This window comes from Moschus berezovskii, chromosome 7 (assembly GCF_049115385.1).
Source record: "Moschus berezovskii isolate FMDL1 chromosome 7, NW_MosBer_1.0, whole genome shotgun sequence".
NCBI lineage: Eukaryota > Metazoa > Chordata > Mammalia > Artiodactyla > Moschidae > Moschus > Moschus berezovskii.
Genome location: NC_142466.1, coordinates 49,002,333 through 49,027,042, shown reverse-complemented (window position 1 = coordinate 49,027,042; position 24,710 = coordinate 49,002,333). Strand labels below are relative to the sequence as shown.

Genomic DNA, 24,710 nt, shown 5'->3' with positions numbered 1-24,710 from the left:
TCAACATATGGATGGATGGCTAGATACAGATATTAATAACATAGAGAACCACACAGACATGAGAGTGCACACATATAGGAATCTACATATATTCTTCAGCTCAGTCCACTAAGAGGGGTGTGAAGCAATGAAACCCTTCAAATCAGAGAGCATTCCTTAGAGATCAACTCTTGGTTTCTAAGTAGCATTTTCTTCTAAGAGGAACCAGAGCTTCTTGGGAAAATGGCTGAATCTAGGGCTGGAGAAAGCAGAACACAAATAAACTGGAGCATTTTCTTACACCAGAGAATCATTTGGAATCACTCACAGCATGAAGGGGATATACTGAAAGGACATAGATGCCAATTTGAGAAGATCCATGGGTCAAATCTGGGGAAAAATGAATCAAAAAGGTGATTTTAGTAACAAATCATAACATGGAAAATTAAATGTTAAAACATGGGTTCATACTAATAAATGAATACAGCTTTGACAATGAATGGATTTTTATACGCTTCCAAAGTAACTTTCCATAAAATAAAATTATTCAGGAGGGAAAGGAATAATAAGTTTATAGGAGAGAAACCTGACAGATAACACCTTAATCATCTGATCAAATTGAACATCATTGGTAATGGGACAAATCAAAGTCATGTATCACCTGATAAGATACAATGCAAAGAACACAGTACTCCTTCCGTGAGATTTCCAGCTTTGATGCATAAGCTGAATGTAATCATGGGGAAATATCAGACAATCTAAAACTGAGAATAACCTACAAAAGAACTGGTCCATAATTTTCAAAACTGTCAAGGTCAAAAAAGCCTAGAAAAGACCGAACCATTATTTCATATTGAGGAGACCAAGGGGACATGATAAGTAAGTACAAATACAAGTATTTTCTTTAATAACAGCTTTATGAAGATAAAATTCATAACATATAAATTTCACCCATATAAAGTACACACTTTGTTGTTCTTTTTACTATGTTCACAGAGATGTGCAACCATCGCCACCACTTAAAAACATTTTTATCACCCCAAGAAAGAAGCCTTGTAGCAGTCACCCCTATTCCCTCTCCCAATATCCACCAATCCCTAGGAATACTAATCTACTTTCAGTCTATGGATTTGCCTGTTCTTGGCCTTTCATATAAATGGAATCACATAATAATATGTGATCTTTTGTATTAATATAATAACTGGCTTCTTTCATTTAGCATAATATTGTCACTCAAAGGTAGATCATATGATTGCACTTCATTCTTTCTTTTGGCTGAATAAAATTCCATTACATGGAGATAACACATTTTGTTTATCTATTCATCAATTGATAGACATGTGGGGTTGTTTCCATTTTTGGACTGTTATGAATAATGCTGCTATAAATGTGTGTATACTTTTTTGTATGGGTAGCATGTGATTCGGAACTGGATATTATCGGGATGTGGTTGGGACATATGATAGAACTTGAATGGAATCTACACATTAGATGTTAGTAATGTTTCAGTGTTTAGTTTTGGTGGTTGTATTTTGATAATGCAAGAGAATATTTCTGGATTGTAGGAAATATACACAAAGGTACTTAGAGTTTATGAATATTATGTCAGCCACAAACTCTCAAATGGTTCCAGAAGAAAAGTGGTTTGTATTATACTCACAACTCATCTCTAAATTTGCAATTGTTTCTAGAGAGAGAAAGAGCTCACGAGGGAGAGACCACATTCATATAAACAGATGCTCTGATGCTGGGAGGGATTGGGGGCAGGAGGAGACAGGGATGACAGAGAAAAATGGCGGGATGGCATCACCGACTCGATGGACATGAGTCTGAGTGAACTCTGGGAGTTGGTGATGGACAGGAAGGCCTGGAGTGCTGTGATTCATGCGGTCGCAAAGAGTCGGACACGACTGAGCGACTGAACTGAACTGAAAATATATTTGATAAAATTCAGGAATTATTCTTTTAAATTGTAAAGATAGCTGAATAAATTGACATTTACTTAGCAAACGCATATTTGTTTTGATATATATCTCAAACAAAAAGCCAGTATCATGCTTAATAATTAAACATTAAGGTATTCCTATTAAAGTCAGAAACAAGGATGTCCATTATCACCACTATTATATACCATTGTCCTTATTTTCTAGCTGGCACAATAAGACAAAAATAGATATGAAATTCAAATATAAATGAAAAGAATTTCAAATGGATATGAATGTTTAGTAAGCTCACCAGTTATATAACACATACACATGCAAAAACATAATTTTTGTATAAATCAAGAATAATCTGATATAAGACTTAATCCAGAATGCATATAGTTATAATGAAATAAAAAGCCAAAAAGCAAATAAACTGAGAAAATTGGGGGAGATAAATATTCTTTGCACTAAAATAACCACTCTAAGCCATTAAGCCATTAAGAAAAAATAAAATGCCCTAACTGAACTGAATAGAAAAATGGAAACAGGTATGAAAAGTTAATTCTCCAAAAGAAGATGGCAATAGACAAGTGAAAAAAATGTTCACTCTCACTAGTTATTAAAATGCAAACTAAAACAACAAAATATTACTTGTTTTTGTTCTTAAAACTGTCAAAAATTTTTATGAGTGCAAGTGTGTAGAGAAATGGGTATTCTTGCTGTTGCTGGTAACACATCCACATTAGTACAGTATTTCTAGAAGATGATATGACTTATACAAACTTTAAATATTCTTTTAGTCCAGTAATTTCACATCTAGAAATTCACCTTAACAAAAATTGTAAATATATTTATGTTCTTGACTCACAGACATAGAAAACAAACTTATGGTTACCAAAAGGGAAAGAGTGCAGAAGGGGGATGGATTAGGAGTTTGAGATGAACAGATTTACACTACCTTATATAAAATATATAAGCAACAAGGATTTACTATACAGCTTCAGACACTAAAGAATCCGCCTGCAATGCAGGAGACTCGGGTTTAATCCCTGGGTTGGGAAGATCCCCTGGAGAAGGGAATGGCAGCCCACTCCAGTATTCTTACCTGGAGAATCCCATGGACAGAGGAGCCTAGTGGGCTAGAGTCCATGGGGTGGCAAGAGTTTGATGTGACTGAGTATACAGCACATACCTAAGGAACTGTATTCAATATCTTATAATAACCTATAATTGAAAAGAATCTGAAGAAGAATATATATATATCTACATATATATAACTGAATCACTTTGCTGTACAAATTAAACTAATAATATTGTAAATCAATTATAATTCAATAATTTTTTTTAATTTAGGTTCATGGATGTTTATTAAAGCATTAATCATAATGACAAAAAAATCATAACCTAAATGTCCAACAGCAGAGGACGAGTTGACTAGTCTATAAAATTTTGATATGACTAAATATGCAATTAATAAAAATGTTATATGAAATATGTTCACAGAGGACAGTTCAGTGCTTTTGCAAAATGCCATCCACAATACATATGCATTCCTATGCTAAAAACAATTGGTTTGTACATATCAACCTGTTAATAATGGTCATTTTGCTTGTTCTCATTTTCCACTATTCCCAAAATTTATTTCTATAACCAGAGAAGTCATCACATTTTCTTTAAAAAAGAAAAAAAAAAGGTCCAGATGTGTTAGATAAATCAATAACACCAAGTGAGAAAAAACAGCTTTTTCTTTTAAAAAACTTTTTATTTTGTATTGGGGTATAGCCGATTAACAAACTATGTGTGACAGATTCAGGGGAACAGCGAAGGGACACAGCCATACATACACAAGTTGTCCATTCTCCCCCAAACTCCCCTCCCATCCAGGCTGCCACATAACATTGAGCAGAGTTCCATGTGCTATACAGTAGGTCCTCGTCGCTTATCCATTTTAAACATAGCAGTATGTACATGTCCATCCCCAAATCCTCAGCTATCCCTTTTCCCTGGCAACCATAAGCTTGTTTTCCAAGTCTGTCAGTCTGTGAGAATAACGGCTTTTTCTTATCAACCAAGTTCATTCTGGATCTGAAGTCTCAAGAGACTGCCAACCAACCACAGCTGAGGACTCTGGAAGAAGTGGAGGTAGGTAATAAGCCCACTTTACATTCTGATGTTTGGACAAAACTTGGAACATTGTGTTCAGCTAGGAGAGGTACACTTAAGGTACACAGTTTTCTGGGAGAGTCTGTTTTTCTCCCTCTGGGAGAGAACCAGAGGGTTCTATGATTAACAGCCAAAGGAGATGAAGAGCTTTAATCCATTGAAAAGAAGAATTAAGGGGAAGATATAAAATGCTCTTCAAATTTTCCAAGTGGCTGTCATGAGAAAGAGAGATTTGATTCATTATCCTAGTGCTTCCAAAACCAGAATAAAAACCAATGTACAGAAATTTCCCAGATAGTATCTAGGGACAAGGGAAAACTGTAAGACAGAACATGCTGTCTAACTCTCCAGCTTCTCCATCCACTTAGCCTTCCAAAGTCTTCTTTTGCTACTCCTCTTCCACGACCTACTGAATATCCATGTTAATAATTTGTTACTAATGGCAGAAGACCTAAGGGTGATTTGTGATAGAGTGGTATAATATGCTTGCAAATTAATATAATCTGATGAATGATTATATTCCATATTGGTGGGAATTTATTGGATGAGGAATCCTCCTGAACTTCATTGACAGGTAAATGAGCGTGAATGCAACCATGTATACTCTCCCTGAACCCAGTGAATGAGAACAAATCAAAAGCTCTGACCTTCCTATCTGATTCTCATTCATCAGTCCTACACTCGAGATGGCAATCTTAGGCTGCCTTCCCATCTTTCAGACTACTGCTGAGGGAAAAATGGTGTCCTGCCTTCCAAGCAGTACCTTCACATTATTAGTCCTGTCCTCTGGGACAGCCCTATTAGAGACATGACCTTCCAACTCTCCATTGCTGATAGTCCAAAACTTCTAACAATAGTGGAGACATAATCAGATCTCAAGCATAAGACAAGAACCAGAGCATTTAATGACAACTGGATCTTAAATGATGGGAAAATTAGACTTCACTTCCCTGGTAGCTTTTTCTTTCAGTCTCCCAACTCACAATCCTTTATCCTGTGGAATAACCAACTGCCTCCAGCACTCCATAAACACAAGACTTTCCACATCTTCCTGTTACCTCCATCTGGAGTGCCCTTTAGATTTTTTATTGCCTGGATAACCTCTGCCCATCCTTGACTCAGTTCAGGATGCATCTGTTCCTCCAAGCAGCCTTCCTTCAATCCCAGGCTCCATGGCATGCTTCCCCACTGCATCCCATTTGAATCTCCACTGTATCATCTTAGACCAAGTGCTGTCCAAGAGAAACCTAACAGGGGCCACGTATATTTAATAGCACAGTTTTAAAAATTAAAAAGAAACAAGTGAAATTAATTTTAAGTATTTTATTTAGTCCAGCATATCCAGGGCTTCCCTGGTAACTTAGATGGTATAAAATCTGCCTGCAATGCAGGAGACCCAGATTCAATCCCTGGGGTTGGGAAGATTCCCCTGGAGAAGGAAATGGTGACCTACCCCAGTATTCTTGCCTGGGAAATTCCATGGACAGAGGAGCCTGGTGGGCTACAGTCTAGTATTCTTGCCTGGAAAATCCCGTGGACAGAGGAGGCTGGAGGGTTACAGTCCACAGGGTTGCAAAGAGTCTGACATGACTGAGCGACTAACACACACAAAATCCAGAATGCTATCATTTCAACAGGTAATATCATACTAAAAATTATCCACTAGCTATTTCACATTCTTTTACCATTTCAAGTCTTCAAACTCCACTGTGTTTTTCACATGTAGAGAACATCTCATTTCAGACCAGCCACATTTTAAGAGCTGACTAGTCACTCATGGCTAGTAATGACTGTGCTAGGCAGCCAAACCTTAAACTGAAATAATCTGCTCATGGGTTTGCCTTCGCTACTGGAAGACAAGCCACTCAAGCACAAGGTCAGTTTCTTGCCTGTGGTTTCATCAGCGTTGCATCAGTGCCTGACATACACTGAATGTTCAGGTAATGTTTGTTAAACTAAACTGACCTGAAGGTATTTTGAGAGAAGGTGGAATTTTAGCAGCTGCTCAAATGAAGAGCAGCTTATGTGTACTTATAATAATAATGGTGATAGGAATAATGGTTGCTATTTTGGTCTTGGACCTCATGTTCTATGCTTTTTAAATATATTATTTAGTCCTCACAACAACCCCATGTACTAGGTAGCATTATTACCTCCACTTTATGGCTAAAGAAAATTGCCCCAAATCATACTGCTATTAAGTGGAAGAGCCAGAACTTCCTGAAATACTTACAGAAAAACAAACAACAAACACACACCCCATAATAAATACAAAGTTGAAAGAAAATAAATGAGATTCACAGATGTGATAAACCTACTCCAATAGGTAAACCTACTCTTGAATCTCCTTTACCACCTTCACCACCATCTTTTTTGGGGTTTCATGATCTGCTGAGTTTTACCTTATCCAGGTGTACCTCTTTCCAAGTTTCTGAACCAGCTCTTTCTGATTTGAAATTACATATCTTTCAAGATTGCCTTCTTAGTTGCTTGCATTCTGCCTGTCTTGTCAACATGGCAGTGCTTTTCACAAACCACTCCAGTGAACAGTCGTCTTTCTCAATGCCTAAGCCTCTCCCAGGCTATAGAGAGAGTGGGGTATAAACTGTTTTCCTCCACACACTTCCCCCAGAGGACCCCTCCATCTCACTCACATGGCCTGGGGCGAGGAGGGTTGGGAGGGAGGTAAGCCATTACTGCTGATGTGTGCTTTGTGTACAGAAACTAGGCTGAACTGTGCTTAAGAAAAATGATAGATTTCCAGTTTTGTGTATGAGTGTGTACAAAAATTCCATTATCTCTAAACCACAGGAACCAGAACCACATCTGGCAAAGGAAATAAAGCTGGAGACGCAAGGAAAGAATAGATTAGGAGAAGCCTTGAAAGCAGGCCACTGCGTTTAGATTTGGTGTGGTGGGAAATAAAGAGCCCTTGGGGGTTTCTGAGCAAGGGAGTGATGTGATGAAAACAGTGATTAAGAAAGATGAAATGCAAGCGGGACAAATTAGAGGGCAGGACTAGGATCTGACAGGAGGCAGTCACCTGGGTGCTGGGAGACAGAGACATGAGAGAGAAAGCCAGGGGATTAGGAAAGCAACCGTGATTCTCCATGAATGAACAGACACCATCCTGCAGTCACTTTACTACCAAGTTACCACCAGCTCTTATGCTCTTACTCTATTTGGAAAGGCAAAAATAAACCCACGAGGAGCTGAGTGTCTTCATTAAAATGATAATAAAATTTCATCTCTGTGAATGTAATGGTTTAAATGTATGCGCGCCCTGCTGAGTAAATGGGCTTCACCGTGAGCCAGTGGAACAGTTAGCAGGCAGAAATGGAGCTCAGAGAAATTGATATTAGGCCTTCATTCACAGAATAAACAAATACGGTGAAAACAAAGCAGTTTTTTATGGAGAAAGATAAACATCATATGATACCACTTATATGTGCAATCTAAAAAGTATCATACAAATAAACTTATTTACAAACCAGAAACAGACTGAGACACAGGAAACTAATTTATGATCACCAAAGAGGGAAGCGGGGCGTAGGAGCAGGAGGGATAGAGGAGTTTGGGAATAAGAGATGCACACAATTATACATAAAACAGGTAAATAACAAAGTCCTCCTATATAGCACAGGAGACTATATTCGATATCTTGTGATAACCTATAATGGAAAAGAATCTGAAAAAGAATATATATAATATACAATGCTTTCGAATTGCAGAGCTGGAGAAGACTCTTGAAAGTCCCTTGAACAGCAAGGAGATCAAATTAGTCAATCCGATCCAACCAGTCCATTCTAAAGGAGATCAATCCTGGGTGTTCATTGGAAGGACTGATGCTAAAGCTGAAACTCCAATACTTTGGCCACCTCATGCGACGAATTGACTCACTGGAAAAGACTCTGATGCTGGGAGGGCTTGGGGTTGAGAGGAGATGGGGACGACAGAGAATGAGATGGCTGGATGGCATCACCAACTAGATGGACATGAGTTTGAGTGAACTCCGGGAGTTGGTGATGGACAGGGAGCCCTGGCATGCTGTGGTTCATGGGGTCGCAAAGAGTCAGACACGACTAAGCAACTGAACTGAACTGAAAGGAAATCAATTCTGAATATTCATTGGAAGGACTGATGCTAATACTTTGGCCACCTGATGCAGAGAGTAGACACATTTCCCTGATGCTGGGAAAGATTAAAGGCAAAAGGAGAAGCAGGCAGTAGAGGATGAGATGGTTAGATAGCACTGACTCAATGCATATGAATTTGAGCAAACTGTGGGAGATAGTAAAGGACAGGGAACCCCGGTGTGTTGCAGTCCATGGAGTCACAGAGTCGGACACGACTTAGTGACTGAACAACAATATATATATATTTTATATATAAAACTGAATCACTTTGCTGTACACCTGAAACTAATACAACACTGTAAATATAAACAATACTGCAATTTAAAAAATCCTTTAAAGCAACCTCTTCTGGATGTAGCCCATAGGACAGAGTACACTTGGCTGTCCCACAGGGGCAGTCCCAGCCAAGAGTGCACCAAACTTATTGCCCTACAGGACTCTGAAAGCATCCTCTCCAAGTCATATTCCACAGTGTTAAAAATGCATAGAGAACTTGGGTTAACCAACACTTTTTGCCAATGCCCTATGCCCTAAGTCATCACGTGTTCTAACACTGGCTGCAATTTATAGGGTCCAGAGATGCAAACGTTTTTTTCATTCAAGTTTAGATCTGGAAAGAGACTTGAGAACATCTAAACTCAAAGTTTCAGAATATTTTTGAGCTGCACACAATGGAAATACAATGAATAAATACTGAAATGGGCTCCTTGTGTTGGGACCGTGGTAAAAGGCCCCAAATTCCACCTCCTCATTCTCCTCCTTTTGCTCCCCTAAACCCCCCTCTCCCCACAGCTTACACATATTAGAACAGAACCTGAAGCCCCCCTCAGGACTTTGGGACTGCAAAAAAAAGTCTGCAAAACATTGAAGAATCTAGTATTTTGTTTTATTTCGACTTCTTGTGACAGATGAAAAAATTGAAACCCAGAAAGCTAAAACGGAATTTCCATTTCCAGCCACAAAATAACTCAAAAAGCTGCCTCTTAGAAACCCCTAGAATGCTGGTTACATGCAAATATCCATTTAAACACATCGAATGAACTCACAAAGGCATAAACTCCTCAACTTGAAAATGGGTATAACCTATGACCCAGCAATTTCATGGCCAAGTGTGTGCCCCAGAACAGTATGGAGATGAACTACTGGGTCATGGAATCACTTTAGTAAATCACAAATGGCCTATTATTTTTGGTATATGAAACAGACTGAATCAAACCGGATCATAGCTGAACAGACAACAAGAGTATTATTTTGAGGAACTTTTTTCCACATACAATACATACACAGATAGATGGAAATGTACACTTGTATATTCTGGGTTTCCATGTAAAGTGTATTACTTTGAATATAGACAAAACATTTTTGAGAAGCTTTTGTATGTTAGTACAGAAAATGAACAAGAACACCGGTCAAAGCATTGCTCACCATGGTGCAAAATTAGAAACAATCTAATTACTCATCAACAGGAGAATGGAGATAGATGAACAGGTAGACTGATGTCTATTCACAAATCATTAGAATATATACTAGTTAAAATGAATGGACCAGAGATTTGTTGCTGAAAGCTAATGCTAAATTTATTAAAAAAGCAAGTTGAAGAATGATATGTAGATCAAGTTTAAAATTTTAAAACATGCAAAACAAAGAGTACCCACTGTTGAAAGATACAGGTGTATACAGAAGAAGTACAAAAGATTCAAATTCAGGACAGTGTTAATCTCTGGGGTGGGAGGAAGGGAATCAGGGGTAAAAGAGGAATCCACAAAGAACTAGGTCTGAAGTGAACTCATCCCAATGTTGGGGTTGCTTAGAACTTGACAGCACACACAGTTTTGTCATTGTATTCTCCCTAATTTTTGTTGTTGATTAAAAAAATATTTTGTAAGTCACAGATACTTACCTGAGACCACATGGCTGATTGGTGGGATCATCTGGAAGAAAGCTAGGCAGGACCCTGAATCTGATTTCCAATTCAGTCCTCTTCCCACATGGCTCCCAATTCAGGATCTGTTTGCAAATGAAGGATTTGCATCATTTTAGTGTGAATCTTAGCAACTTATTTTTACCTGAGAGATACTGTTCCCTAGAGTCCACCAAGGCCACATTTGCTCTGACTAGAAATAGCACAAAGCACACTTGCTCTGTGAGGCTAAGCTGTTGCTTCACAGCTTGTCACTTGGCTCTGTTTTCCAACTTCGCTCACGCACTGAAACAAAACACTGAGCCACTGAAAGGTCGGTAGAAAGATGATCTAAACATGCAGAAAGTATAAGCAAAAAGAGAAAGAAAAACAGAGTAGAGGGAAGACTCAGCTGCATGTGAGGATCTAGACAAAGTCAGTTGTCACCATCACATTAATGTCAGAATACTGCTAAGGAACCATGAAACATAGAGAGTGGGTTATTTTAGAAGATGGAAAGAACTTGAAATCAGAGCATTTCATACCTTTCACAATCTAATACACAATCTAATGGAAAGGGGTTTATTAACATTTTTTCTAGTCTATTTTAAGACAAAAACAAAATGACAAATCATACCTTGGCAATGGTTGGAAAGTCTTACGCAGAGATTTATTATGCTTCAGCAAAGTTCACGGCAGTGGTTTTTATCATTGGATCCTTTATACTCCTCAAGTTACATAAGAGGCTCTTTCTTCTTCTTTTTCTTCTCTAAGCATAACTTCTGGGTCAGCTTTAGCTTTTCGAGTGCATAAGCCAGAGCTTTCTGCTGTTCAAAAAGAAGATAACTCTTGCAGTAGAGCGCCAGGAATACATCTTACTCTGGAGTCAAGCATTAAACTATAAGGGAATATGTTTTTAGACACTTCTCACCCTGGAATGCCTATCCATTATCATGAGCTATGAAAATATTCTTTTCAAGACTTCCCTGGCAGTCCAGTGGCTAAGATTCCACACTCCCAATGCAGGGGGCCTGGGTTTGATCCCTGGTCAGGGAACTAAGATTCCATGTACCTCAACTAAAGAGCCCCCATGCAACAATTAAAATTTGGAGCAGCTAAATAAATTTTTTTTAAAAAGAGAGAGAGAAATTACTCTTTTCATATTGCTGGAGAAAACTCAGACCTGTGACAGAATTCCTTCTGTTGTCCTGAGAGCAAACGTAACAACTAACACTTACTCAACATTTACTCTTCTAAATGCTTGACCTATATGTAGTCATCACCACCTTCTCAGGAAGACACTACTGCTGCCCCATTTTGTAGATAAGAAAACTGAGATACCGGAAGGTTAAGTACAATGATATCCTTCAGGTCACCCAGAAGAAGTGATAGGGCCAGGATTTGAACCCAGCCAGTTGGTTCTAATAGCCTGGGCTTCTATGTGCCACTCTGTCCAGGAGGTGGTATTTAAAATAAATGAAGGTGGTTATTGAAATGACAGCACCACGTTATGTTACAACCAGGAGCCTCTGCTTCCGATATAGGAACTTTAAGAGGGAAGTATTTACACACAAGTGAAGGTGACATCAGAATCCTTTCCTTATGGCTCGTAGCAACCTAGAGCATTGGCTTTGGGGCTCCTGTGTATTCTACCCCATCTAAATAACGGCTAATTTCTGTTATGTTCCTCAATCCCCAGAGAATGAAAGTTGTGATGGATTTGGAAATGATATTAGATAAAAGTCAGAAGGCTTAAGCTTGAGTTCAGTATTGCCACATACTAACTAAATGGATGCATTTTCCTCACCTGTGAATGAGAAAAAGAATGCCTGCTATATAGGGTAGTGAGGGTGGAACCAGACAGAGGCAGGGAGAACTGTGATCGTACACTTTAACATTGTTGACCCAGGCATTTTTTTCCCTTTGTTCCGTAAGTCAAAGTAAAACAACAAAATGATATAAACATCTGTGAAAGACCCACGTGGATACCCAAAAACTTTCTATTGTAAAATTGTTAACTTTGGTTAAGTCATTTTTCCTTTTTATTTTTCATCTCTGTAGAGGAGGGATATTGATCACGGAAGTCTCTTCCAACTTTGATATTTTGTAATCCATTTCATCCTAGATCTAGGAAAAGCAAGCCAGGGATTTTACTTATTTTTATTTATTTTTTAAATTAATTTATTTTAATTGGAGGCTAATTACTTGACATTATTGTATTGGTTTTGCCATACATTGACATGAATCTGCCCCGGGTGTACATATGTTCCCCAACTTGATCCCCCCTCCCACCTCCCTCCCCATCCCATCCCTCTGGTTCATCCCAGTACACCAGCCCCAAGCATCCTGTATTGTGCATCGAACTTGGACTGGTGATTTATTTCACATATGATAATATACATGTTTCAATGCCATTCTCCCAAATCATCCCACCCTCGCCCTCTCCCACAGAGTCCAAAAGACTGTTCTATACATCTGTGTCTCTTTTGCTGTCTCGTATACAGGGTTATCGTTATCAACTTTCTAAATTCCATATACATGTGTTAGTATACTGTATTGGTGTTTTATTCTGGCTTACTTCACTCTGTATAATAGGCTCCAGTTTCATCCACCTCATTAGAACTGGTTCAAATGCATTCTTTTTAATGGCTGAGTAATACTCCATTGTGCATATGTACCAAAGCTTTCTTATCCATTCGTCTGCAGATGGACATCTAGGTTGCTTCCATGTCCTGGCTATTATAAACTGTGCTGCGATGAACATTGGAGTACATGTGTCTCTTTCAATTCTGGTTTCCTCGGTGTGTATGCCCAAGAGTGCGATTGCTGGGTCGTATGGCAGTTCCATTTCCAGTTTTTTAAGGAATCTCCACATTTTTCTCCATAGTGACTGTACTAGTTTGCATTCCCACCAACAGTGTAAGAGGGTTCCCTTTTCTCCACACCCTCTCCAGCATTTATTGCTTGTAGACATTTGGATAGCAGCCATTCTGACTGGCATGAAATGGTACCTCATTGTGGGTTTTTTTTTTTTTTAATTTTAATTTTTTTTAAATTTTTATTGATTAATCCTGATAAAGGATTAATCTCCAAATTATACAAGCAGCTCCTGCAGCTTAATTCCAGAAAACTAAGTGACCCAATCAAAAAATGGGCCAAAGAACTAAACAGACATTTCTCCAAAGAAGACATAAAGATGGCTAACAAACACATGAAAAAATGCTCAACATCCCTCATAATCAGAGAGATGCAAATCAAAACCACAATGAGATACCATTTCACACCAGTCAGAATGGCTGCTATCCAAAAGTCTACATGCAATAAATGCTGGAGAGGGTGTGGAGAGAAGGGAACCCTCTTACACTGTTGGTGGGAATGCAGACTGGTACAGCCACTATGGAGAACAGTGTGGAGATTCCTCAGAAAACTGGAAATAGAACTGCCATATGATCCAGCGATCGCACTCCTGGGCATACACACCGAGGAAACCAGAATTGAAAGAGACACATGTACTCCAATGTTCATTGCAGCACTGTTTATAATAGCCAGGACATGGAAGCAACCTAGATGTCCATCTGCAGATGAATGGATAAGAAAGCTTTGGTACATATACACAATGGAGTATTTTTCAGCCATCAAAAAGAATGCATTTGAATCAGTTTTAATGAGGTGGATGAAATTGGAGCCAATTATACAGAGTGAAGTAAGCCAGAAAGAAGAACATCAATACTGTATATTAACGCATATATATGGAATTTAGAAAAATGGTAACCTGAACCCTGTATAAGAGACTGCAAAAGAGACATAGGCATTTAGAACAGTCTTTGGGACTCTGTGGGAGAGGGTGAAGGTGGAATGATTGGGGAGAATGGAATTGTAGCATGTATATTATCATAAGTGACCAGTCCAGGTTCGACGCATAATTTTTCCTCTGTTCATTTCTTTGCATTTGTGCTTTTTTAATAAAAATACTTTTAACTGTAAAGAAAAAAAAATTATAAAAAAAAATAAATAAATAAATAAATTTTGAGAAAGTCACAAAAAAATAAATAAAATAAAATAATTTAAAAAAAAAAGAAAATAATATGTATTGATCAAATTCTTTGACTTAAGTATACCTCTTTACAATGTTCTAGGTAATTCAACCTTGTGCATTAAATGTATCGAATAAAGATCTGAAAAAAAATAAAATAAAATAAAACACCAAGAGATTTATATTTTATGTATTAAAAAAAAATAAAAATAAAAATAAATTTTTATTGGAGGCTAATTATTTTACAATATTATATTGGTTGGTTTTGCCATACATTCTCATTGTGGTTTTGATTTGCATTTCTCTGAGTATGAGTGATGTTGAGCATCTTTTCACGTGTTTGTTAGCCATCTGTATGTCTTCTTTGGAGAAATGTCTGTTTAGTTCTTTGGCCCATTTTTTGATTGGGTCGTTTATTTTTCTGAAATTGAGCTGCAGGAGTTGCTTGTATATTTTTGAGATTAATCCTTTGTCAGTTGCTTCATTTGCTATTATTTTCTCCCATTCTGAAGGCTGTCTTTTCACCTTGCTTATAGTTTCCTTTGCTGTGCAGAAGCTTTTAATTTTAATTAGGTCCCATTTGTTTATTTTTGCTTTTATTTCCAGTATTCTGGGAGGTGGGTCATGGAGGATCCTGCTGTGATTTATGTCGGAGAATGTTTTGCCTATGTTCTCCTCTAGGAGTTTTATAGTTTCTGGTCTTACATTTAGCTTTTTAATCCATTTTGAGTTTATTTTTGTGTATGGTGTTAGGGAGTGTTCTAGTTTCATTCTTTTACAAGTGGCTGACCAGTTTTCCCAGCACCACTTGTTAAAGAGATTGTCAGAAAACCCTAAAGACTCTACCAGAAAATTACTAGAGCTAATCAATGAATATAGTAAAGTTGCAGGATATAAAATCAACACACAGAAATCCCTTGCATTCCTATACACTAATAATGAGAAAATAGAAAGAGAAATTAAGGAAACAATTCTATTCACCATTGCAACGAAAAGAATAAAATACTTAGGGATATATCTACCTAAAGAAACAAAAGACCTGTATATAGAAAACTATGAAACACTGGTGAAAGAAATCAGAGAGGACACTAATAGATGGAGAAATATACCGTGTTCATGGATTGGAAGAATAAATATTGTGAAAATGAATATATTACCCAAAGTAATTTATAAGTTCAATGCAATCCCTATCAAGCTACCAATGGTGTTTTTTACAGAGCTAGAACAAATAATTTCACAATTTGTATGGAAATACAAAAAACCTTGAATAGCCAAAGCAATCTTGAGAAAGAAGAATGGAACTGGGGGAATCAACCTGCCAGACTTCAGGCTCTACTACAAAGCCACAGTCATCAAGACAGTATGGTACTGGCATAAAGACAGAAATATAGATCAATGGAACAAAATAGAAAGCCCAGAGATAAATCCATGCACCTATGGACATGTTATCTTTGACAAGGGAGGCAAGATTATTTTTTAAAATTAATTAATTAATTTTAAATGAAACAATGATGAATATTTTTAATGATAAAAGGCATAATTTCACAAAGAATATAGACATCTTACACCATTAGACACCTTAACAGCAAAAAAACAAAGATACCTAAAGCAAAAATCAGAAGAATGTAAGACAGAAGAAAAAATATATAATCATAGACAAATTAACATTTCTCTGAGAATATTTTATCAAGTGTAGAAAAAATAAGAATAGGAGCATTGTGAGTGATGTCATTAATAAGTTAAATATAACAGATATATATCTAATCAATTTATATAATCATATCCTACACAAATATATATAAAATTTTTTATCTCACACATTGTTATTAGAAAATAATGAGCCAAGGCTTTTAAATGGTAGTTTGGCTACTTGCAGTCCACCTTACCTCCTAAACTGAACACATGCCTAACATCTGACCAGTCATATAGGATCCATGAGAATATCTGACAACTCTAATAATTAATTGACCCCAAGTTCAAGTGTTAAGGAGAGCTGAATTCAACACCGGAACTAGGTGGATATCTGGTTTAGCTGGCAACCTGCCAGAAGTAGGGGTGGTGGCATTCCAACACTTTCATTCTGGGTCATGCCAGGCATGTAAGAAATGCCAGATGGGATGACCTTGGAGGGTGCTTCAAGCCCTACAATGTCATGTGACTGCTTCACTGATAAGTATCACTTGAAAATGATGTTGGGTATGACCAGTTGTAGCAAGCTGGGAGCCAGAGCCAGGTCTTTCCACAGAGAGACACATCAAAATGTGGCCAGTGGAACTCAAGAAAATGACTGGAGCATGGTCTTGAAGCAGTTGCTTGCCAGCTGAATGATCCAGTGGAGGGCCGATCCATCCATTCCAGAGGAAGCCAGCCCCCCAGGGAGCCTATGTGCTGCACTGGGAACAATGATCCACTCACCAAGGGCAAGGGCATGATCCGTCACTCCAATCACAGTCTGTTACCCAGGCTCCCTGCCCCCAGACATCCCATCCTAGCCTGAAGCAGATGCTGGGAACAGTCACCCCATCAGCAGCCTCCAGATCCATCACGATGCACGTTAGCTGAGTGGTAGGAACGGTCACAATGAGATAAGCATGGGTGGCCTCCCGAATCACCGTGCACTGGACAGCCATTAATAATTCAGTCTGTGTGTCCAGCCCACCATGCTCACCCTGCCAAGGGCCTCTGCACTGGCCATTCCCTTTGGAAAAGCTTGGTCCCCGGGTCTCATACAGATGGCACCTTTATCAATTCAAGTTTTATTTCCAGTGTTACTTTCTTAAGTCTTCCATGCTCACACCCACCAAGACTCTCTATCACAACACTCTGTTTTATATTTCATATAGCACTTCTCACTACTTGGAATGATTCTGTTCATTTACCTTTCTGGTTTATTATCTATTTCCCCTTTAGAATGTTAATTTAATGAGAACCGAAATCTCCTCAGTCTTCTCCAATCTATTCCCAACCTGTAGAAAAATATCTAGCAGCTAATAAGGAATTGATAAAAAAAATTAGTAAAACTAATGTATAAGTTAATGAGTTAATTCTATCTAGGACAGGTGTGTCCTGGTGCCAAGAGGGCTCCCCTCACTGTGCTCTGCCATGGTAGTAAGATTTCAAGGCTCCAGGGGAGATTTCATAGACACCTCTAAATATGCCCCCATTTCCTGAGCTATCTCTGTCTTCTCCCCCATTAAGGCTCTGAGAATCACTCTTTGACCTGTAGGAACTGGCTTCCAACACCTGTAATTATCCTATATAACTTTCTCACTTAGGAATGATTTAGGTTGCAAGTAACAACAACAACAACCGCACTGCAATGTCAACAAATGAATCATTTTCTCAAGAACCAATCAAGAGGTACTGGGTCTGGTGTCAGCGTGACAGCTCTACTATATAGCCATCTTGGCTTTCTCTCCTTTACACCCCCTACTCCTAGTGTACACCTCTCATCTGCTGCTTGTCACATCTCAGTCACATCATGGCACCACCAGGTATCATGTCTGAACTCTGAAGAAGGGGAAAACAAAGGAAGAAAAATCCATGCCATGTGAATTTGTTGTTCCTTCTTACTGGGAAAACAAAAGCTCTTTCAGAATCCATATCCAGCCCTTTTCTATTTACATCTCCTGCCCTATTATTGGCTCTCAAGGCCATCTGCAGACCATTTCCTGACACAGGGCAGTGAGATCACAGTTACTGGTTTAGACTGTCATACAGTATCTCCTGGGGCTGGAGAAGGGATCCACTTTCTGTGAGATCAAGGTGTTGCCACATGTTCCTGAACCAACAGATACATCATAACTAAATGGCCTTAGAGTGGACATTTCACCCAAAATTGGAGCTGAGACTCTGGGAAACTGAGAGTGGAAAGCAGACCCCTTGAGCCATCATTTCTGAAGATTTGACTCTTCCAACTGTTTAAATTCCATCATATGTTCAAATATCTACCCAATATATTCTCTTTTTTCCTTCACCTAGCTCAAAGATTGTTTCTGTTATTCAACACCAAAGGGTCTTTGTTACAGGAGCATCTAAACAAAGCATCCAGCAAGGCCAATCAGGTGGAATGGTTGCTTCAGACATTCCTATCCCCCTCAGGAAAGGCAGTGCTTTGGACAAAACACTCTGCTCCCCTCAAGGTGACCCACATGCTTAGACATTATGTCATCAGCCTGACAACTTCCTCCTCTTCACCTTCAGACTATATTTGCTAAGGTCCCCAGTAGACAGGGAGGCTTGCTGGGTACTAAAGGCCTGCCTCGTGACAGAGGGATGGGGTTTGTGCAATAACACACATGCTAACTGGTGGAGATGTCACATCTCACATCTATGGTATCAGACCTTCTGATTGTGAGCCCAATACTTTTTTAAGCTGATTATCCAGGAAACACACACACACACACACACACTCTCCCTTTCTCTCACATGTGGTTGTGTTAGTCGCTCAGTTGTGTCTGATTCTTTGCGACCCCATGAGCTATAGCCCACTAGGCTCCTCTGTCTATGGGATTCTTCAGGCAAGAATACTGGAGTAAGTAGCCATTCTCTTCTCCAGGGTGTTTTCCCAACCCAGGAATCAAACCCAGGTCTCCCGCATTGTAGATGGATTCTTTACCATTTGAGCTATCAGGGAAGCCATATATAAACACACAAAACAGTCATCCACACCCCAGTTAAGAAAATCTTCATGAGTGAAAAACCTGGCTAGGCTATTTTAGTATTCCATCTCTGCTAATCAGCCACAAGGAATATTTCGCGGAGATTACAAGGATTGTGAATCACTTAAGTATCCAGAGAGCGAGATCTCTGCAGCTCTCTTGCTATATTACCTATAAACTTGATCTAAGTTCTTTTATTTTTTTGCCATACCACACAGCATGTGGGGTCTTAGTTCACCAACCAGGGATCGAACTCCTGTCCCCTGCATTGGAAGCATGGAGTCTTTACCACTGAACCACCAGGGAAGTCCCACCAAATTCTTTTGCCAGTGTATATGTTTCTTTGACTTAAGCAAGTTTTGTACAAGATTTCTCAAAATGTTCTGCTTATATCTTACAGGTTTACATGAACAAATGGTTCCCTGCTCAGAAGACTTTGGAAACACCTGACTAAAGGAAGCTCAGTGCTGCTTCTTGCAAGACGCCACCAAGCCTTCAACATTCCAATATGCATCATGAATAGCTTAAAGAGGGATGCAGTGTGTGCCATCTTCCAGATTTCTTTAACCACTAAAATTTCTTCCTTGGTATATACTGAAAGGCTGGTGATGCAATAGATATGCTTTGGTAAACTGCTAGAAGGGAGGAGTACAGAGGGCAAATCCTAGAAATAAATACCTCTTTGGCTCAGATGGTAAAGCAGCCACCTGTAATGCGGGAGACCTGGGTTCAATCCCTGGGTTGGGAAAATCCTCTGGAGAAAGGAATGGCTACCTACTCCAGTATTATTACCTGGAGAATTCTGTGGACAGAGGAGCCTGGCGGGCTACAGTCTATGGGGTCGCAAAGAGTCGGACACAACTAAGCAACTAACACTTTCACTTCACTACCTCTTTTAAATACCAAGAGGCATAGTCTAAGAGTTGGTGAAGTAGGCCATGTGCAGATTTATGTGTAGCCCTATTGGAAGTCAGGAGATAGTTAGAAATGCCACTTCATCTGCTGTTCCCAAGTTCTACATCACAGCGGCCAACGTGGGTGGAAAGTCTGAGAGAGAGTGCAATTGTGTTCTTGGGCTGATCATGTTAATGTTATGATTAGAGGATCATCAGGTTTCCCTCCTTCAAAATGAGGATGTTAGGCCATGTGAGAACAGGGAGAATGTGGTTGTCACCAAAGAGTCCAACACCCCATTATTTTTTTTCTGTTCCGACCTTTAATCAAAGCAGTTTTCATTAATGCAAGGATAAGCAAACCACATTGACCTTGGTGGTATGATATATGAACTAAAAACTTCTAAAACAAATTTGTCTTATTTAAATCCACCTTTTCTAAAAGACCACTTGGTATAACCTAACAAAAATAACCTGTCTACCAATGTGCAAACATTTTGCTAAGATATCTGGAGCCACTTGGGCTGTTTTATAACCATCATAGGCTTTAAGCATCCCTACACTGACAAAATTATTTTAGGAGAATTAAATGGCAGGATTGGCAATTGTTCTGCCAAAGCTTTATCCATAGGACATCTAGAAGGAAAACTTACTTCCCTGGAAGCCTTTTTGCAGGGACAGAGAGATCCAAATAAAGAGGGAAATAACTGCACAAATGCATTTATCAATACAATGTCATGCTATAAACTGCAATTTATAGAATAAGTATGGGAGAACCTAACACTCTAACGTTCAATAATTTCAGTGATGTAATACAAATTTCATTACTTATCTTTATCCCCAAGATGACTATTTTCAGGCTTTATTAATAAGGATCCTCACTGTTTGAAATTTACTTTGACCTTATATTTCATCTAAATTGAATGCTTTGAAATGTCTGAGAAAATACAAGGTTCAAATCACATCTCTGTACCTTACCTCTGTGAAAAATAAAATGGTTTTCTTTGCAACCATGGGAACAAGAATATTAAATGGCACATGGTGTAGTAAGGGTGAAAAATACCTAACAAAGGCATCAAAAAATCAAGGTTCAAGTCTGTCTTTAGACAGCTATTGTTATGAGTTGAACTGTGTCCCTCCACCAAATGCATAACTTGGAATCCTAAGCCCTAGTACCTTAAAATTTGACTTTCTTTTGGAGATAGGGTCTTTATAGAGATAATCAAGTTAAAATGAGGTCATGAAGGTGGGCCCTCGTCCAGTATGAATGGTGGACTTCTAAGAGGAGGAAATTTGGACACAGACACACATAAATGGGAATGTGGAGAGAACAGATACAGAGAAGATGGCCACTGATAAGCCAAGGAGACAGGAAGCCTGGAATAGGTCCTTCCCGCACAGTTATCAGAAGAAACCACCCCTGCCAACACCTTGGCTTTGGACTTCTGGCCTCCAGCACTGGAAAAATACAGAAAATACTTTTTTATTGTTTAGTCCAGTCAGTTGTGGGTACTCTGTGACAGAGCCCTGGCAAATGAATACAGCTGTGTTCTTAGCTAAGTCTTCTAATATTTCTGTCTCAGTTGCCTCATCTATCTATAGCATTAGGAGGTAGATGAGCTTTGAAATTGCTGTATCTCCAATAGTTAATGATCAAGGATGAAGGAATGACAACCCACTCCAATATTCTTGCCTAGGAAACCCCATGGATAGAGGAGTCTGGCAGGCTACAGTCCATGGGGTCACAAAGAGTCGGACACGACTGAGTGACTAACACTTTCACTTTCAAGGATGGACATAGACTCTTATCAGTTCTTCTGAGATGTAAACATGCACCATCTTCTGAGAACAGCTTTCCCTCTTGTTTATAGATCAGTGGATTACAGACAAGCTGACATCATCTTTGATAATCCTGTCTGGTCATCCTAATTCATATTTAGGTAATGACTCTGGGAAGCAAAATAAGAAAGAAAGGAGGATCAAAGTAACTCTGATGAAAGGCTACAAACTTATAAGCTTATATCTTTCTTCAAGAAATTCATCATTTGTTAGATAATTAGTGGGAAGCTGCTGTATAATGAAGGGAGCTCAACTCAGTGCTAACCTAGACAGATGGGATGGGGAGTTGGGGGGGAGGTTCAAGAGAGAGTGGATTTATGTACACTTATGGCTGATTCTGCTCTTTTGGCAGAAAGTGAAGAGGAACTAAAGAGCCTTTTGATGAAGGTGAAAGAGGAGAGTGAAAAAGCTGGCTTAAAGCTCAACATTCAAAATACTGAGATCATGGCATCTGGTCCCATCACTTCATGGCACATAGATGGGGAAACAATGGAAACAGTAAAAGATTTTATTTTGGGGGGCTTGAAAATCACTGCAGACAGTGATTGCAGCCATGAAGTTAAAAGATACTTGCTCCTTGAAAAAAGCTATGACAAACCTAGACAGCGTATTAAAAAGCAGAGACATTACTTTGCCAACAAAGGTCTGTTGAGTCAAAGCTATGGTTTTTCCAGTGGTCACGTATGGATGTGAGAGCTGGACCATAAAGAAGGCTGAGCACCAAAGAATTGATGTTTTCGAACTATGGTGTTGGAGAAGACTCTTGAGGGTCCTTTGGACTGCAAAGAGATCCAACCAGTCAATCCTAAGGGATATCAACCCTGTATATTCACTGGAAGGACTGATGCTGAGGCTAAAGCTCCAATACTTTGGCCACCTGATGTGAACAGCCGACTCACTGGAAAAGACCCTGATGTTGGGAAAGATTGAAGACAAGAGGAGACGGGGACAACAGAGGATGAGGTGGTTAGATGGCATCATCAACTCAATGGACATGAGTCTGAGCAAGCTCCAGGAGATGGTGAAGGTCTGCCTGGTGTGCTGCAGTTCATGGGGTTGCAAAGAGTCAGACATGACTGAGGGACTGAACAACAACAATGTCTGATTTACATCAGAAGAAACCAACAGAACACTGTGAAGCCATTATCCTCCAATTAAAAACAAATTAGAAAAAGAAATTCATCATTTGAAAAAACTGGCTTATAATAGATTCAAAGAAGGTACTGTGGTGGGTTCAGATTAAAAGATCAATAATAAATTTAAATCTCAGGACACGGTTCCCTAGGTTAGAACCTCTGTGGGTTAAACAAAAAAGCACACATTTCTGGGTGTTCTTTCTTTATTTCCCCCACCTCTCACTCCAGTGTTTATTATGAAAGAAAAGATGTTTCAGGCCTAACTGTTGAACTTCTGGGTGCTACAACCCTGTTCCATCTCAGCAAAAAAACCAGTTAATACTAATGACTTTGTGCGATCTTTATCAACCTCTCATCAATGTGTATCATCTTGGTATAAATCCCAGGCTATTAATGCACCTTCAAAGCCTAGAGTAGAGTTTAATGCCAGAATCACAGTTGGTAAGAAGAGCATTTTGGCAACTGAAATTGCTATTCTAAATGCTATAAAACAGAACTGATGTCCTAGTTACCCTTCGCTTTACCTCACTGAATGTACACTCTCCTGCCAAAGAAAATATGAAGATAAGTATTCTATTCTATGAGATGATCTTATCATTGCTAAGAAGTAATTGTAGGGTGACCTTCTTAAGAAGCAACTGGCTAAATTACATGAAATAGTAGCATCAACAATATCAAAACAAAAATCAACACAGTTCGTCAGCATCAATCTCACAATTAAATGGACAGTGCTTGTATTAGTTCGGATTCCGATAAGACGGAATACTCAAATCAGAATAATTCAAAGGCTTATGCACTAAGGAACTTTTATAAAAGTGTACTCAGGGTAAAGTAAAACCACAAGGGACTTTGGGCAATAATCAGGGTTGGGGACTGAGCCAATGTTATCAACTCTAGGCATCAGGAGACAAGGAGGAGGGAGGTGGGTTGGCAGAACCTGGAGAAAGAAAGTCACGTAGAGAAGATTGCCATGAAGAGAGTAGTGGTTTTCCATCTAGGGACACTGTCCAAGGTGTCCCCAACAAGGTACGAGTAAGGAGGATAAATACCCTGACCTCCTCCTCCTCCCCCTTTCAGTGTTCTGCCAGGGTCCCGACTGATCAAATCCAACCAGAGACAGAACAGGGGGCCCACTGAAGAGGTCCATTAAGAGTCAGCCTCTAATGATCAGGGTGAGGAGATCTGGAGGGGCAATTGGGTGATACACAGCAGGGTGCTACCTAACCCAACACACTCATAGAAATACTTATAAATTTTGTAAGAGCAGAAAAGATCTCTTCTTGTTCACCATTTTATCCCCAATTATATCACTCCAGTATTCCTGCATGAAAAACCCCATGGACAGAGGAGCCTGGCTGGCTGCGGTCCATGGGGTTGCAAACAGTCAGACATGACTGTATCGACTAAGCACGATGTATCATTCCAACTCCTATTTTCCAATTCTCTGACAGAAACTGGGTGTCCAATAATTAAATTCAATGTGACATTAACTACCCAGAGTTAGCACAGACCCCACTAGTTAAGGGTTCAGTCCCATTTTAGACAGCAGCCACAAATGGGGTCCCCAGACAACTTTCACTTCTGCCTAGCCAACTATAAGTATGGAGGTTCCCACAACCCCACTCAGGTTCAGTAATTTGCAGAGTAACTCCCAGCTCAGGGAAGCTCCCTACTTTCTATTACAGCTTTATTGTAAAGAACACAACTCAGGAACAGCCAAGTGGAAGAGCTGCATAGGGAAGCTACGGGGGTAAGGGGGGCACAGGGCTTCCATGCTCTTTTCGAGTGCACCACCCTCCCAGCACATCAACGTGTTCCCAATCTGGAAGCGTCACGGCAGAGGCATGATTTACTAAATTTTAGGCCACTGGTACTTGAACTCAGTCTCCAGTCCCTCTCTCCTCCCCAGAGGTCAGAGTTGGGACTGAAGGGTTCTATCCTTATAATCACATAGATTTTTCCTCTGGGAACCAGCCCCCATCCTAAAGCTGTCTAAATAACCCATCTTTAGTCACCTCATTAGAATACAGAAGACACTCCTATCA

At 39.3% G+C, this 24,710-nt stretch overlaps 1 long non-coding RNA gene across 9 annotated transcripts in view; it reads right to left on the bottom strand.

Moving 5' to 3' along the window:
- Positions 1–24,710, bottom strand: part of LOC148777325 (uncharacterized) — a 174,513-nt gene that overhangs the window by 8,551 nt on the left and 141,252 nt on the right. For 6 of the 9 annotated variants that reach the window (XR_016037821.1, XR_016037823.1, XR_016037826.1 and 3 more), the window contains 3 exons: positions 10,741–10,930; positions 10,104–10,210; positions 308–369 (listed from right to left, as the gene is read on the bottom strand). This is a non-coding gene — a long non-coding RNA (uncharacterized LOC148777325). Of the gene's footprint in view, positions 1–280; positions 370–10,103; positions 10,211–10,740; positions 10,931–24,710 lie in introns of all 9 variants that reach the window. The other 3 variants (XR_016037822.1, XR_016037825.1, XR_016037827.1) reach the window with 2 other exon arrangements.